Genomic DNA, 17553 nt, shown 5'->3' with positions numbered 1-17553 from the left:
AAACTGTCTATTTTACTGGATATCTATTCGTTAATATTGTGGGGAGCCGTAGGTGGGGCTTGGCTGCCTAGGATCTATTCCCCTCCTCTAACTGCACCCAGGTTTTTCTGGGGAACTATATATTCTCCCTTGAATATAGTCATGATGGAACCACATATTAAAGTATCTCTACTGGTTTAAATAGGGCATGAGACCGAAACACATGAGATCTCTCTCCCCCGTAACTCTGATCTTTAAATAAAGTAGAAAGAAAACAAAAAGCATCATAGGACCAGGTATAATAATGTCTGTCTCCTGGACTTGCTCTATTTCCAATTATCTGGTGTCTCTACTAATTCTGTTAACTACCCAATATTTTCCCAATAAATTACTGTTCTGCTTAACTCAACAGGACTGGTTTTTGATCTTTGCAACAAATGAATTCTATCTCAAAAGATTCATGTTTTAAAAAAGGAAACAATTCACTGTCATGCCCTTAAAACCACATGAAAATAAAAATAAGTTTGGGAAAATATTTTGTAATCAAAGGTAAAAAGTATCCTTCTAATTTCCTAAGGGTCTCTATCAGGCATGTCTTATGAAAAATTATTAAAATAATTAGATATCTCCTCTGCCCTTCATGTATTGATATAATGGATTATTTTATTTTATATATATATTGGGTTAGCCAACTAGTTCATTTGGTAAGACTGAACTAGTAGCACTTTGTCTTTGACTTCATTTGAAACAATTTAGTTAGACTATATTGTGACAGGTGTCATATCAGCATGCATTTAAAAAAACTTATCAAAATTGGTGAATTTTTATATTCACCAATATAAAAATGTAGCCATTTCAATATTAAAATGTAGCCATTTTAATATTGAAGGTGGAAGAAAATAAGCAACATTTTTGGCATTTATGCTTTATTAATTCAGGAAAGGTGAAAACAAAACTGAAATGCAAAGAAACATTTGTACAGTGTATGGAGAAGGTGCTGTGACTGATCGAACATGTCAAAAGTGGTGTGCAAAATTTCGTGCAGGAGGTTTCTTGCTGAACAATGCTCTGTAGTTGTGCAGACCAGCTGAACTTGATAGTAATCAAATCATGACATTAATTGAGAGCAATCAATGTTATACCATGAAGGAGATAGCTGACACAGTCAAAACTCCAAATCAACAAAGTTATTGATGAAAATTAAAATTGTGTCTTTCATTTTACAGAAAAAACTAAACAGACTTTATGGCCAACCTAATAACTATGGTAAAATTCTTACATTTTTGGAATACAGCTTATGCAAAGGTTACATCGTCACAATATATTATTATTTTAATTCACTGCCAGATTCATTATACTATATTATTTAATAATTCTTTTGTTACAATATCTCTAAAGTCTTCTTAAACTACAGTGATAAATTAATCCCCCTTTAGGAAAAGTATTCCATAGAGGCCAAGTTATGTTGAAATATTAATCTAGATATAAACTTACACATAAACAGACATATTTAAGTGTATATAAAACTGCCAAACAAAATTAAAATTAACAGCATTCATTTAATGTGATGAAATGATGCACGGATAAACTTATTATCACTAACTTCTGGCCAAGATGGAGGTGTAGGTAAATACACTTCCTCACACAACCAAAAAAAGGACAGCAAGCAATTTGAAAGCCAAAAACAACCAGAACTGCCAGAAAACTGAACTGTGTGGAAGTGTGACAACCAAGGATATAAGAAAAAACATTCTGGTAGGAAGGCTGAGACAGGCAGTCCGGGTGACAGGACACGTGGCAAGATAGCAGCTGACTGACTGGGTGGTCCCGCATTCCCATGCAGATAAACCGAAAAATTGGACAGCAAGACAGATCATGCAACCCAGGGTTCTAGTGCAGGGGGAAAAAAACCTCAAAACTTCTGGCTGTAAAAATCTGTGGGGGGGGTTGGTTTGGCACTGAGAAAATCTCCCAGTCCTACAGGAGAGTCTATTAGAGAGGCACGCAGGGTCCTAGAATGTACACCAACCCACCTACATGGGAATCAGCACCAGAAAAATGCAATTCCCTTGTGGGTAGTAGAGGAAGTGACTGAAAGTGGGGCAAGAGCTGAGCAAGGGGCATTTTTTCCTCTCTGATCCCTGAGCCATGAACAGTGCCACAACCTAGATGGGTTGCCCACCCTGGTGAACACCTACAGCTCTGCCACTTATTTCATCACAAGCCTGCCAAGACAAAGAAATATGGCCCAAAAAGAACAGATCAAAGCTCCAAAAATAGAACTAAGCATTGAAAATATAGCCAACCTATCAGATGCACAGTTCAAAACACTGGTGATCAGGATGCTCACAGAAATGGTTGAATATGGATGCAAAATAAAGGAGGAAGTGAAGGCTATACAAAGTGAAATAAAGAAAAATATACAGGGATCCAACAGTGAAGGGGAGAAAACTGGGACTCCTATCAATGATTTGGAACAGGAGCAAGAAATAAACACTCAACAGGAACAGAATGAAGAAACAAGAATTCAAAAAATGAGGAGAGGCTGAGAAACCTCTGGGACAACTTTAAATGTTCCAACATCTGAATGATAGGGGTACCAAAAGGAAAGGAGGAAGAGCAAGAAGCTGAAAATTTATTTGAAAAAATAATGAAGGAAAACTTCCCCAGTCTGGTGAAGGAACTAGACATACAAGTCTCAGAGAGTCCCAAAGAAGTTGGATCCAAGAAGAAACACACCAAGATACATCATAATTAAATAACTCAAGACTAAACATAAGAAGAGAATCTTAAAAGCAGCAAGAGAAAAGGAGACAGTTACCTACAAATGAGTTCACATAAGACTATTAGCTGATTTCTCAAAAGAAGAAGGGGATGGAAAGAAGTATTCCAAGTCATGAAAGACAAGGACTGACATCCATGATTACTCTATCCATGAAAGCTGTCATTTAGAACTAAGAGCAGATACAATGCTTCCCAGATAACATCAAGTTAAAGGAGTTCATCATCAGCAAGCCCTTATTATATGAAATGTTAAAGGGGCTTATCTAAGAAAAAGGAAAAGGTAAAAAATATGAACAATAAAATGACAACAAACACAACTATCAACAACTGAATCTAAAAGAAAAAGAAAAACAAACTAAGCAAACAACTAGAACAGGAACACAATCACAGAAATGGAGATCACATGGAGGGTTATCAATGGGGAGGGGAATGGAGAATGGGGGAAAAGGTACAAGGAATAAGAAGCATAATTGGTAGGTACAAAATAGACAAGGGGAAGTTAAGAATAGTGTAGAAAATGGAGAAGCCAAAGAACTTATATGAACAACCATGGACATGAACTAAGCAGAATGAGAGGAATGCTGGAGGGTGCGGCAGTGGTGTAGGGTGGAGGAGGATAAAAGGCAGAAAAAAATGGGACAACTATAATAGCATAATCAATGAAATATACTAAGAAAAATATTATCCCTAATAGGGTTCAACAGTAGAAAGAGGTTTGAATCTAATTATATACTTAATGTTTTGTGTTTTGAGTTCAATACTATTAATACAGAATGCTTTCTGTATAAATGCATAATATAAAATGGTAATAAATGTTGAACAATCTTAAATACCAATATTAACAAAATGTTACTTGATAACTATAAGCTGTCTTTATTCACTTGGAGTTTAGAAGTGCATCATTGTTAAAATTTGCCTATATGAATATCTAATTCAATTGTTACTAGAACTGAGAAGAAAAAATATTTTCAATGAAAAAACTACATTTAATTATTATGAATTGTTGTAAGATGGTACATTAAAAAAATCCAGGTAGCATATCCTCTCCAAAATATGATCAAATTACTGCTACTCTGTAATTCACATGAAAATAGTTCAACATGGATAAGGGTGAGCTAACTTCTAAAGTATCCTAAAATTAGGAATCTACACTCAAAGGGGGTTATTTAGCATTTGAAGTACCTATAGACTCCCAGTTAGGAAATGCTTCATGTATCAACATCTGAATTTAGATACTGGTTTGTTATTTAGTATAAGAGATATGGACAGTATTTTTTTTACTGCTGAGATAAAACTGTTCAAGATACATGGACTGACTAGGAATATTGCACAGGTGCCTTAAATCTTACCTATTTGCAGTTTAAGAATCTGGCAAGCCTTGGGGTCTATCTTCAAAGAAGTGTTTGAGGCTAGATCTCCCTTTGACAGATTGTCCCAGCCTTTCTTGGAGGATTCTGTGACCTAATCCTCATCAGATTTTTATGGTAGCTGCTTATGGTTGAAGTTTTATTGCAAGGTAGTAGTCTGGAGTCTAAAAGGGCTAAACTCATAGAATAAACTATATGACTTTTTGTGACTACTCACTAATACATGTTTGTATGAGTAGCAGAATTTTGTCTATGGCTTATTATAACTTACTGTTAGTATAAATTCTAATTAAAAAACATATATTATCCTCACCTATCTAACAATTCAAGGTCTCTTATTCATCCAAAAGGAACAATGAATGTAAATAGCCAAATGGCTCAGGTCAGTTAGCACCAGGTGCTGACTAGTATATATGATACAAGTACCTCTGAGTGAGTTAGTCATGACTTACCCTGCTCTCTAAATCATAGCAAGAGTCTCCATCTTAGGCCTCTCTTTCCTTTATAATTATCCCAAGTAAACTCATCTACTCTCATATCTTCAATTACTATTTGACAACCACTCCTAAATAACTATCTTTAGTTCAGCCCTCTCACCTGAGCTCCAAATCTGTAAGTACAGTATACATTCACTCAACAAAAATGTACTGAATTCATCTAAAATGTACCAGGTAACACACCTGCAACAAGGAGAAAGTCTAGGATGGTGGTCAGCAAACTGCAGCCTGTTGGGCCAAATCTGGCATAAATGGTTTTTAAATTTTTAAGTGATTACAGTATAAATGCTCTTAAGTATCTACATAATATCCTCAAGTCTGATTCTTGGTTACTGAAGCCTAAAATATTTACTATCTGAAATACTTTCAAGAAAAGTTTGCCAGTATGCACTCATGCAGGTGTGGACAAACATATTGAGGAGTCTGTCTGAGTGAAGGCAGCAGGCTTGGAAGCATTGGGTCACAGGCTCTTGAATGATGGCCTTCTCTGCCATGTCACAGTGGGAGAATGAATGAATGGGGAGTGAAGAAGCCAGTATAGAGCCCTGGCTGGCGTAGCTCAGTGGATTGAGCACAGGCCTGCGAACCAGAGGATCAAGGTTCGATTCCCAGCCAGGGCATATTCCTGGGTTGCAAACTGGTTCCCTGCAGGCCAGTTCCCAGCAGGGGATGCACGAAAGGCAACCATACATTGATGTTTCTCTCCCTCTCTCCTTCCCTTCCCCTCTAAAGATAAATAAATAAAAATCTTTAAAAAAAAAAAAAAAAGAAGCCAGTATAAAGGGTGCAGGGTCAACTCTGTCCCGGGCAGTGTCAGAGGAATAGTCGCCAGTCAACTCAATTAGCGTTATTGTGTGACAGACACAGCCAGGATACTTAAAAATGGTGACCTCTGATTCCATGGGAACTTACAGGAGAGGGATAAGAAGCAACTGAGGCATGGAGAAGGCTGACATCTCACAAGTCTACCAGAGAGAAGGATGCCATATGAGCAGATATATAAAGGATTTGTCCAGAGACTGAGTGGGCAGCCTAGCTAGTGTACAGTCCAAGGGATATACAGCAGGGACATGCAGACTAAGCCTGGAAAAAAAGGATCCTTCCTATGGCTCCAAAAGGACAACACTCCCTAGTCTTGGGGTTGCCTCTGCTTCTAATGGAGCACCTGGAAGAAACTCTCACCTGGAACCCCACCTCAGAATACCTAAAAGTGTTTTCCCTGACGACTTACACCACTCCTGATGTGAAGGTTGGCCTCTCATCCTGGTAGGGCCACACAGCCTGTCTATCCTTTCCTCCTCCACAGAGAAACCAGAACCTAAACCAAAGTATCAGAAATATGTATTCTTTTACAATAAGAATAATAAACCTTGTTACAAGAAATATAGTGGTACAGTTTTCAAACAAAACTCATTCTAAAAAGGAAAAAGAAAATGTTTGCCAGCAGCCAGTCTAGTGGAAAAGGCAGTAACAATAAGCAGTAACATAAATGTTCAATATACAATAGGAAAGTAAATAACGAAGTTCTACACTGGAAGAACTGATCAGAAAGTCAGGAGAAAGCTCCCTGAATGATTAAAATGTGTGTGGACATGTTTATGTTTAGGTTATCTTTATGTTTATGTGGAGGATAAACTGTTATAAGGCCTCAAACTCAGCATGCTTATGGATCATACCTGGTCCCTCTCAACTTTTCCCTCTCCCAGCTATAATACTACCCATTCTTCCACAAGCATTCCGAACACCAGGAAACAGTACAATCATCCAAACAGTTGCAAAATCCAAATCCTGGGAAATCACCCATGTCTATTCATATTCTTATTCTTTGACACCCAACAAGTCACCAAAATATAATTCAAAGCTAGACCCACTGTGACTATATTAGACCAAGCCACCATCATCTCACCTGGATCACTACAATAACCTCTTTGTCTCCTGTGCACTGAATCAACTTTCCACAATGCAGCCAGAGTGTTCTTTTAAATATGCAAATTCTTATTGTCTTGAATAAAACCCCAACTAATTTTTGAATCTCCTGGATTCCTCCCCCCAACCCTGGCCAAAGTCCCCAGGACAACCAAACCAGAATCCTATGGACAAAATCTATAAGATTAAGTGACTAGGTTTCCCCATGAAGCCTCAAATACAGGCAGAATCTAGTTAATTCACCAACTACAAAGTCACATGGTATCAGCATGTATGCAGAAGGAAACAGAAAGACAGAAAAGAGTAACTGAAGGGCCTGAGGACAGGAGAGCACAAAATTTTGAATCACTAAAGTTTAGAAAGGCTACTTAAGAATAGCTGCAAATGGCCCTGGCTGGTGTGGCTCAGTGGACTGAGCACCAGTCTTTGAACCAAAGGGTCACCAGTTCGATTTCCAGTCTAGGGCACATGCCTGGGTTGTGGACCAGGTCCCCAGTAAGGGGTATGTGAGAGGCAACCACACATTGATGTGTCTCTCCCTTTCTTTCTCCCTCCCTTCCCCTCTCTAAAAACAAATAAATAAAATCTTTAAAAACAATAGCTGCAATGGAAGGGATCCTTTTGCACATGCCAACATTGTAAGGTATGATGAATCTAAACTCAATAATGAAGTTCCCCTTCCTGGAGAAAGCCCTCAATTAACAAAAAGCTTCTTAGAGAATATTCCCAAAGTAAGAAAAACAAGCATACTGTGCCAAAGGAAAGAGAGAGTCCAAAGAAAAATGGGTTAGTGAGATAAAGCCAAATCTCAGAATACTGGAAGCCATATTCTTTTATCACTTTGTAATAAAAGAAGAAGGTAGTCTATAGTGGTAAAGCTAGAAAATCTATCCTGATCCATCCCTTGCTCTGAAAAGTTCAGGAAAACCTATTATAAAGTGAACAACATTGAAGGATTGGGGTAAAATCCCACGACATAAGAAATTCTCCCATTTCTTATGGAAGAATCTCCATTTAAAATCTCCATTATGTCACGGGATAGACATAATGTCAGAGCAGAATGTTGTAGAACACTGATGTTAAAAACTTGCAAAAGAGCCATACCTACAAAACAGGTAAAAATTGTATCACAGAAAAATGAAAGAGTACGTGAAAGAATATTAAAAATCAGAATTAGAAAAAACTCAGAAATAAGGTGCTAGAAATCAGGAGAGAATTAGACAAAGAAAAAGATTATTTCAGAAAGGAAATTAACCAAGAATATTCAAAAGATCCAATATGCAACAGATAATGCCTAAGAGATACAGAATATGCAAAGAAGTTTTTTTAAAAGATTCTTTTAAAAAATGATTTGAGAGATTGATTTGTTGTTCCACTTATTTATGTGTCCATTGGTTGATTCTTGTATTTGCCCTGACTGGAGCTCAAACCCACAACCTTGGTGGTATTAGGATGACAATCTAAGCAACTGAGCTACCCAACCAGGGCCCAAACAAATTTTTAATCAAGAAGAAATGAAAATGAAGTGATGTCAAGATCATGGTAGAGTGAGAAAACCTCTTGGTCTCTCCCCTTAAACCTACAAGTTGGACAAATAAAATTCAACAAAGGATTCTCTGCTCAATACACAAAGAAGTCTAAGAGATCTATGCACTGAAACATCTGAAGGTGCGTATACTGGAGTGAGCAAGAGAGGTAGGATGTGGGAAGGACAGACCTGAAGATGCCGTCTGACCAGTCTGGTGCTTGCCATGGTAACAGGAGAGGGTCAGGTTGCAACTTCCACCCAACAGAATGGAGAAGCAGAGGCAGCATTCTGGTCTGAGTGGCCAGTACACACTGAGGCTGAACCCAGAGACAGGGGTAAAGAAGCAGTACAAAGGGCTATGGCTGTGGTGTAGCAGCTAACATCACCATGGAAAAAATGCCCAGACACGAAAGCTGCCCTCTTTCCATAGCCCCCTTCCTCCAACAGACTTGGCAACAGTACAGGCAGGTCAGGAAGGGGCAGAAACAACATTCCAATCAGAGTGGCCTGTACTCATTGTGGCTAAACCTAGTGGAAAAAAACAAAACCACAGATGTGCAAACTGCCTGCCCCTGCCTAGCCCTCCCCCACCCATAGCTGCAGATGGATAGAGGCAGCTAACACTTGTTAAACAGTGATGGGTGGCTGGCAGTTTCTAGTAGTGCTGGAAATTCACAGGCCCTGGTCCTTATCACTCACACATCCCACCACAGGGGTTATGCCCAAAGACCCAGGCAACCCAGCCATAGAGGGGATGACACTCACCTCCTTGAGGAATATGGGTATTTTCCACTGCAGAGGTGACACTGCCCCATAGAGATCCCAGAAGTCCCAGCAGTGCAGGTAAGAGAAAACAAAAACTTATCCTACAGCACCATCTAATGGAAAATAAAAGAAAGACCTTTACTTACCTGCTAAAAGGTTAAAAGCAGCATGTACTGAAAAAAAGATTTCAATCCTTCAAATGCCCAGGCTGAGAAATAATCCATCAAAGTACCATGAATAAATAACAAGGCAACAAGGGAGTTTAGAAAGAAAATTTTAAATCTCCAGAAAATAAACGTAAAGACATGGAAGACTGTCAATTAAATGACCGAGAACTCAAGACTGCAGTTCTGAAAAAATCTCAATGAGATACAAGAAAAGTCAGGCAGTCCAAATATTACCTTAAACAAGTTAGTCAGAATGCCAAAAGGTGTCCCCCATCAGCCAAGACAGAGGCAAGAGAAGGTTCTTACACTGAGCATGTGGAAAGCCAGAAATATCAATGGATAGGGCTTGAGTATGCCAAAAGACAGCAACATAACTGCATAGGGAACAAAACCCTCCCCTGTACCAGATTGGGAATGGGGCCAGGGGAAAGCAGGTACTTGCTCCATAGAAGTCAATGGCTCAGGGGGAGGTGCTGGACCAAAGAGAACTGTCTGTCTAGCCTGAAGAAAGAAGGAGTTGGTTGGGAGATGGACCCAATCATAGCATGCAAAAGTTTGGGTAGTTAATTGATTGGCCATTGTGAGAGAGTACTTGGACAATCCCAAGCCCAAGGTAATATAATCACAGGGCAACAAAAAATTTCACTTGCTCATGACCTGCACTCACATGTTGTACTTGCCTGTTTTCTCCATGGGCCACATGGCCTTAGCAACCACGTGCCCCATGGCCTCCAGGAAGGAATCTCTCCATCTCCATCTCTTGATCTCTCTCCCACCCCTGACCTGAGGATATACTTGCATCCATGTTCTCTCACCCTAGAGCACGTGACCATGTGGCTCTGGCAGCCACCTGGTACATGGCTGTGCAGGCTCCAGAAAAAAAGCCTGAAATGGACAGCAGCTGGGAATAAGCTATGCTGCCTGGATGTGTACTAAGACCACTTAGCAGCTGCCTAAGGGCTCCAAATAACTGAACCTTAAAATGGCCCAGAACATTGGACAATGGCTTTTGATCTTGGCCTTGCTGAGGACATTTGTACTTTGTCCATGGCAGAAAGAGAAGATGGTCTATGTGACAGGAATCCACCATTCTCCCAGGTTGTGCAGCACCTGAGTAAAACCTCCTTCCTCTTGCACCAGCACCTGCTTCAATAATTTGGCTTTTATGGAGACAGGAAGCCAAACCTTTGTTTTTGTTCAATTACACACTGAGCTCAGAAATAAAATCAACAAATAAAAGGTGAACTATACCAAAGAAACAAACATGATAAAAAAGAACCAACAGAAATTCTGGACCTGAAGAACTCAATAAATGATATGAAGAATGAATTAGAGAACTTAGGAAATAGAATAGACCAAATAGAAGAATTACTGATCTTCAAAATAGAAATCTAGAAATGGCTCAGGTGGCAGAAGAAAAAAAATTGAAAATAAACAAATCAACAATAAAAAACTCTATAAGAACATTTGATCCCATTACAAAGAGAAATATAAGAATAATGGGCATACCAGAATAGAGGGAGAAGGTACCAGAGACTATTCCAACAAATAAAAGATGAGAACTTCCTAAACCTATTAAAAGACCTAGACCATCAAATCAAGAAGCTAACAGAATAACTTATTATCTCAATGCAAAAAGACCTTCTCCAAGGCACAGTAGATTGAGCTGTCAAAAATTAATGAAAAAGAAAGAATTCTCAAGGCAACCAGGGAAAAGAAGATTAGGTTATATAAGGTCTGTTTAGGAAAAAATGCAGCCATTATTAATATAATGAGAATGTTTTACACAAAAGCGATGTAACCTGACAGCCAAAGGGATAGGACTGGACTGTGTATGTGTGAACAATGACAACTTTACTAGTCAGTGAGGGTGGTAGATACCGTTGAGTAAGAGTGTGTACTGTGTGGTCATGGCATTCAAAATTACTGAGACAGTACAATGACACACCTGCATCAATGACACACTTGCATTAAGCTTGAACATTCCTCCTCAGAAATCATCTGAATAGATGATTCAGAAGGCCACAGCTGTGGGCATCTGGTGGTTGGCAGCTTCATCATGACAATGTACCTGCTCTGCATTACTTCTCCAGCAGAGTTTTTTTGTGAAACATCAAATCACCCCATGTGACTCAGCCCTTTTACAGCCCAGATTTGGTGCCCTGCAACCTCTGGCTTTTCCCACAACTGAAATCACTTTGAAGGTAAGAGATTTCAGACTGTTGATGAGATTCAGGAAAATATGAAGGGGTAGATGATGGTGACTGGGAGAACTGTATGAGGTCCCAACATGCCTATTTCGAAGGGGACTAAGGCATCACTGTCCTATGTACATGTTTCTTGACTCTTGTATCTCCTTCAATAAATGTCTCCGCTTTTTGTATTACATGGCTGATACCTTCTGGACAGATCTAGTAAAGGATACCCCATTACAGTGTCATCAGATTGTTTAGCAGAAACACTACAAGATAGGAGAAGATGGAATCAAATATTCAAATACTGAAAGAGAGAATTCATCAGCCCCCCAAAAAATACACTCATCATATTTATACTTTTGATATGAAGGAGAAATAAAGAAATTGTATCTTTTTTTAACATTTTCAAACAAAAGGTGAAAGAATTTACTACAAGACCTACATAACAAGAAATGTTGAAAGGAGTTCTTTTAACAAAACAAAATGACAAAAGGATACAAAACAGTAAGATGACAAAGAGAAGCAAGAAATTGCAACTCTTTTCCAAAACGGTATTAAACACTTAAAACTTAAAGGAGTTAAATCACTCCTTTAAATAGCTACATCTTCTGCAATTTGAAAATGAATGCACAGCATAAAAAGGAATAATGTAACAAGTGAAACATAAAGGGTGAGGAGACAAAAGGACTGAACTAAACTAATGGTAACCACATACACATAAATTTACAACTGAGAGAGGTAACATATACAAGGGGAAAACAAAAGGAAAAATATCATATAATACTACCAAACTAAAACAGCAGAAAACACAAGGGGAAAAAAACAATGAAGACAGAGAATAAACAGAAAACAAAATATAAAATGGCTATAGGAAGTTCTCATATGTCCATACTCACCCTATATGGAAATGGAGTGAACTCACCAATTAAAAGAGACAGAGTGCCAAAGAAGTTGGACCCAAAAAGGAACACACCAAGACACATCATAATTACATTAGCCAAAATTAAAATGAAGGAGAGAATCCTAGAAGCAGCAAGAGCTAAGGGGACAGTCACCTACAAAGGAGTCCCCATCAGACTGTCAGTGGATTTCTCAAGAGACCTTACAGGCAAGAAGGGGCTGGAAAGAGGTATTCCAAGTCATGAAATCCAAAGACCTACAACCAAGATTGCTCTATACAGCAAAACTTTCATTTAGAATGGAAGGACAGATAAAGCGCTTCTCAGATAAGATCAAATTCAAGGAGTTCATCATCACCAAGCCCTTATTATATGAAATGTTAAAGGGACTTATCGAAGAAAAAGAAGTTAAAGAAACATGAACAGTGAAAGGACAACAAACTCACAGTTATTAACAACCACACCTAAAACAAAAGCAAACTAAAAGGACAGCTAGATCAGGAGTGGAAACATAGAAATGAAGATCTCAAGGAGGGTTAGCAACAGGGGAGTGGGAGGAGGAGAAAGGGGGAGAAGGTACAGAAAATAAGTAGCACAGACAGTAGAAAGAAAATAGATGGGGGGGGCAAGAATAGCATGGGAAACAGAATCTAAAGAACTTGAGACACATGGTCATAAACTAAAGGGGGGGTAATGGTGGGAATGGGGGGTAGGGTGGAGGGGAATGAAGGGGGGAATAAAATAACTAACAGCATAATCAATAAAAAAATTAAAAAAATAAAAATAGAAGAGACAGAGTAGTCAGATGGATTAAAAAACCAGACCCAACTACTTGCTGCCTTCAAGAAACCCATCTCAGCCACAAGCAGACTCAAAGTGAAGGGGTAGAAGATGATATTCCAAGCAAATGACATCCAGAAATAAAGGACCTCTACATTAAAAATAAGAAGACATTGTTGAAAGAAAGTGAAGAAAACACAAAGAAATGGAAAGATATGCCTTGTTCATGGACTGGAAGAACCACCATAGTTAAAATGGCCCTATTACCTAAAGCAATATACAAATTTAATGCAATCCCTATCAAAATTCCCATAGTATTTTTCAAAGAAGTAGAACAAAATATCATCAGATTTGTATGGAATCACAAAGACCCCAAATAGCCAAAGCAACAGGCCAAGGGTGGGGGGAAGAACAAAGCCGAAACTATTACATTCCCTGATTTCAAATTATACTACAAATATACAATAATAAAAACTGTATGGTATTGACAGAAAAACAGACATACAAACCAATGGAACAGAATTGAAAACCCAGAAAGAAACCGACATGTAAATAGGCAAGTAGTTTATTGACAAAGAAGCAAAAACATACAATGGAGAAAAGAAAGCCTCTTCAATAAATGTTACAAAGGAATTAAAACTAGACTGCTATGCTGATACCATACACAAAAATTAACAATATGGAGTATATATAAGACCTGAAATAATAAAATACATAGAAGAAAACACAGGTACTAAACTTATAGATCTTGGTTTCAAAGAAGTTTTGTGAACTTGATCCCAAAGGTTAGGGAAGTAAAATGAATGAGGCTATATCAAAATAAAAAAGCTTCTGCACAGTAAAAGAAACCATCAACAAAACAAAAAGGCAATTAATATTTCCAAATACACCCTCCAATAAGGGCATAATGTCCAAAATATACTGAGTTGGCCAAAACATTTGTTCAAAGTAACAATAAAAAGTGTTTTTCATTTTCACAAGTAACTTTACTGAACAATGTATTCACCATTTTGTTCCACTACCTACTGACCTACTGACATCTTTCAGGCAACTTCATAATTCCACCTTCCCAAAACTTTTATTTTTTTTTATCAAAGAACTGTCCCAGGTGCCTTTTGTAGTCTTCCAGGGAATTGAAGTTTTTTCCAATAAGGGAATTTTGTAAAGACCAAAATAAATGGAAATCCAAAGGTACAATGCCTGATAAATATAATGGATGAATCAAAACTTCCCAAACAAGCTGTAAGAGCATTTCCCTGGTCATCAAAGAAACATGAGGTCTTGTCGTACCCTGAAGGAAGATTATGCATTTTCTGTTGACTAATTCCAGATGCTTTTTATGAAGTGCTGCTTTTACCTGGTCTAATTGGGAGCAGTGCTTGTTGGATTTAATTCTTTGGTTTTCCAGAAGAGCTAATAACAGAAGACTCACTTCCAATCCCCCATAAACACTACATCACCTTCTTAGGATGAAGATTGGCCTTTGGTGCTGTTGGTGGTGGTTCATTTCACTTGCCCCACTATATTTTCCATTCCACATTACTATAAAGTATCCACTTTTCATCCCCCATCACAATTTGTTTTAAAAATGAAACATTTTTTTACGTTTAAGTGGAGAATTGCATGTGGTATATAGTCAAGAAAGGTTTTTTTTTTTTTTCCGCTTACGTGAAGACCCAAACATCAAATTGATTAACATAACCAAAGTGGTGCAAATTATTTTCAACTCTTCATTTGGATATTTTGAGTATGTTGCCTATCGCCTGCATGGTATAATATTGATTGTTCTCAATTAATGTCTTGGTTTAATCACTTATTCAAGTTCAACTGGTCTGCCTGACTGTGGAGCATCATCCAGCGCATCGTCCAGTGAGAAATCTCCAGCATGAAACTTTGCAAACCACTTTTAATATATCGAAACAGTCACAGCACATTCTCCATACACTGCACAAATTTTTTTTCATTTCAGTTGTGTTTTTACCTTTCCTGAAATAATAAAGCATAAATACCAAAAATGTTGCTTATCTTCTTCCACTTTCAATATTAAAATGGCTACACAAAAATTCACCAATTTTGATAAATATTTTTAAAAACTGCATGCTGATATGATAACTATCACAATGAAATCTAACAAAATTGTTTCAAATGAAGTTAAAGACAACTAAGCACTACTAGAGCCATTACAAAAAACTGAACAAACTATTTGGCCAACCCAATATATAAAGTACAGCATAGAAAAAAATAGGCAATAATACTGTAATGTTAATAAGTAGGTATCATGCCACTAGGATACTGGAAATATCAGGGGGAACACTTTGTAAATTAAATGATTCTGTATACCTAAAAATGATATTGAATGTAAACTTCAATTTAAAAAAATTTAGCCCTGGCTGGTGTGGCTCAGTGGATTGAGTACCAGCCTGCAAACCAAAGGGTCGCCAGTTTGATTCCAATTCAGGGCACATGCCTGGGTTGCGGGCCAGGTCCCCAGTTGGGGGTGTGCAAGAGGCAACCACACACTGATGTCTCCCTCCTTCTCATTTTCCCTCCTTTCCCCTTGCTCTAAAAGTAAATAAATATTTTATAAAAATTAAAAAATAAAAGAAATAGCCGTGACTGGTGTGGCTCAGTGGATTAAGTGTCAGCCTGCGAACCAAAGGGTCGCCTCGCCAGTTTGATTCCCAGTCAGGGCACATGCCTGGGTTGCAGGCCAGGTTGCCAGTAGAGGATACATGAGAGAGGCAACCACACATTGATGTTTCTCTCCCTGTCTTTCTCTCTCCCTTCCCTTCCATCTAAAATAAATTTTAAAAATATTTTTTTAAAAAAGAAATTAAAAAAATATATTTAGAAACTCATACAACTCAAAAAAAACCAAACAATCCAATTTAAAATGGGCAGAGGACTTGAACACTTTTCCCCAAAAAGACACATGGCCAACAGATATATAAAAAGACACTCAAACAAGAAATAACATGTGTTGGAGAGAATGTGGAGAAAAATTAATCCTTGCTAAGTGGGAATGTAAACTGGTACAGCCACTATGGAAAACAGTATGGAGGTTCCTCAAAAAATTAAGAATTTTTTTGTACCTTATCACCCAGTAATCCCTCTTCTGGGTAATTACCTCCAAAATTTGAAAACATTTATTCATTAAGACATATGTACCCCCACATTCATTGCAGCATTATTTATAGTAGCCAAAACAGGGAAATAAGTGTCCTTCGATGGATGATTGGATAAAGAAGGCATGGTACATATATATACAATGAAATACTACTCAGCCATAAAAAGGATGAAATGTTGCCATTGTGCCAATATGAATGGATCTTGAGAGTATCATGTCAAGCAAAATAAAGCAGAAAAGGAAAAGAACTATATGATTTCACGTATGTGTGATATAAAACAAAGTAAAACCAATGAAATAAACTCACAGACACAGATAATACTATGGTGGTTACCATACAGAAAAGGGGTTAGAATATAAGGAAGGTAAAGGGGATCAAGTATATGGTGGCAGAAGAAAACAAGACTTTGTATGCTAAGCATACAAAGCAATATCCAAATGATATATTGTAGAATTGTACACTTGGAACTTACATATAATGTTACTAACCAATGTTACCCCAATAAATTTAATTAAAAAAACAAATGATTAGATTGAAAGTGACAATAAAGATGATAAGGAGAGATATAAAATATGAAAATCACCCTGACCTGGTGGCTCAGTTGATTGGAGCCATAGTCCTGGTACATCAAAAAGCTGCAGGTTTGATGCCTAGTCAAGGCACATACCTAGGTTTTGGATTCATTCCCCAGTTGGGGTATACATAGAAGGCAGACAAATCGATGTTTCTGTCTCTCTCCCTCCCTTCCTCTCTAAAAATCAATTGTTAGAAACCATATTCTTGGGTGAGGATTAAAAAAATCAACTGTATGTCCATATTCATTAAAAATATAGTATCATTATAATCTGTCAAAAAATAAATATGTATAAACCTAAAAATACATGTACAGGATATATATGTTAAAACAGGATAATATCCAATGAGGATGTTTCTTCATTATAAAGAAATTCAAAGATCAAAAAAAATGGAGAGATATACTACTGTGTTCATGAATTGGTAGACGTAACATGGAAGAGATTTAAATTCTCCCTATGATATACAAGTTTAACCCAATCCTTCTCAATATCCTAGTAATAATATTTACAGACACAAAAAAGATCATTCCAAAATTTATGTAGAAAAGCAATGTAATTAGAATAGCCAAAACCATTTTGAAGAAGAAAAGTAGAAGGAATGAGTCTATCCATCTTCAAGATTTATTATACAGCTATGGTAATAAACACTATGTGATACTGGAGAAGGGATACATAATGGGACAGAACAGACAACCCAAAATACACCTACACAAATACACTCAGTTGTTTTTTGTCAAAGGTGTGAAAGCAATTCAATGGAGGAAAGGTAACCTTTCCAAAAAATGGTACTAGAACAGACAGATGTTGATATATTATGAACCTCAATTAAAGCTTCATACCTTACACAAAAATCAACATAAAATGAATCAATCATGCATAAGTGTAAAACACTAAAACTTTTGGAAAAAAGAAAATTATTTGGGATCTGGAGATAGGAAAAGAGTGGACTTAACTCTAAAAACA

General features: G+C 37.5%; 1 protein-coding gene across 2 annotated transcripts in view; it reads right to left on the bottom strand.

The window, feature by feature from the left end:
- The window catches only part of KPNA3 (karyopherin subunit alpha 3), a 112867-nt gene that overhangs the window by 67954 nt on the left and 27360 nt on the right, over nucleotides 1-17553 (bottom strand). The window lies entirely within an intron of this gene.

Source organism: Artibeus jamaicensis, unplaced genomic scaffold (genome assembly GCF_021234435.1).
Source record: "Artibeus jamaicensis isolate MK-2021 breed Jamaican fruit bat unplaced genomic scaffold, CSHL_Jam_final contig_410, whole genome shotgun sequence".
NCBI classification, from domain to species: domain Eukaryota; kingdom Metazoa; phylum Chordata; class Mammalia; order Chiroptera; family Phyllostomidae; genus Artibeus; species Artibeus jamaicensis.
The sequence above is the reverse complement of the archived record's forward strand: the minus strand, read 5'-3'. Positions and strand labels throughout refer to the sequence as shown.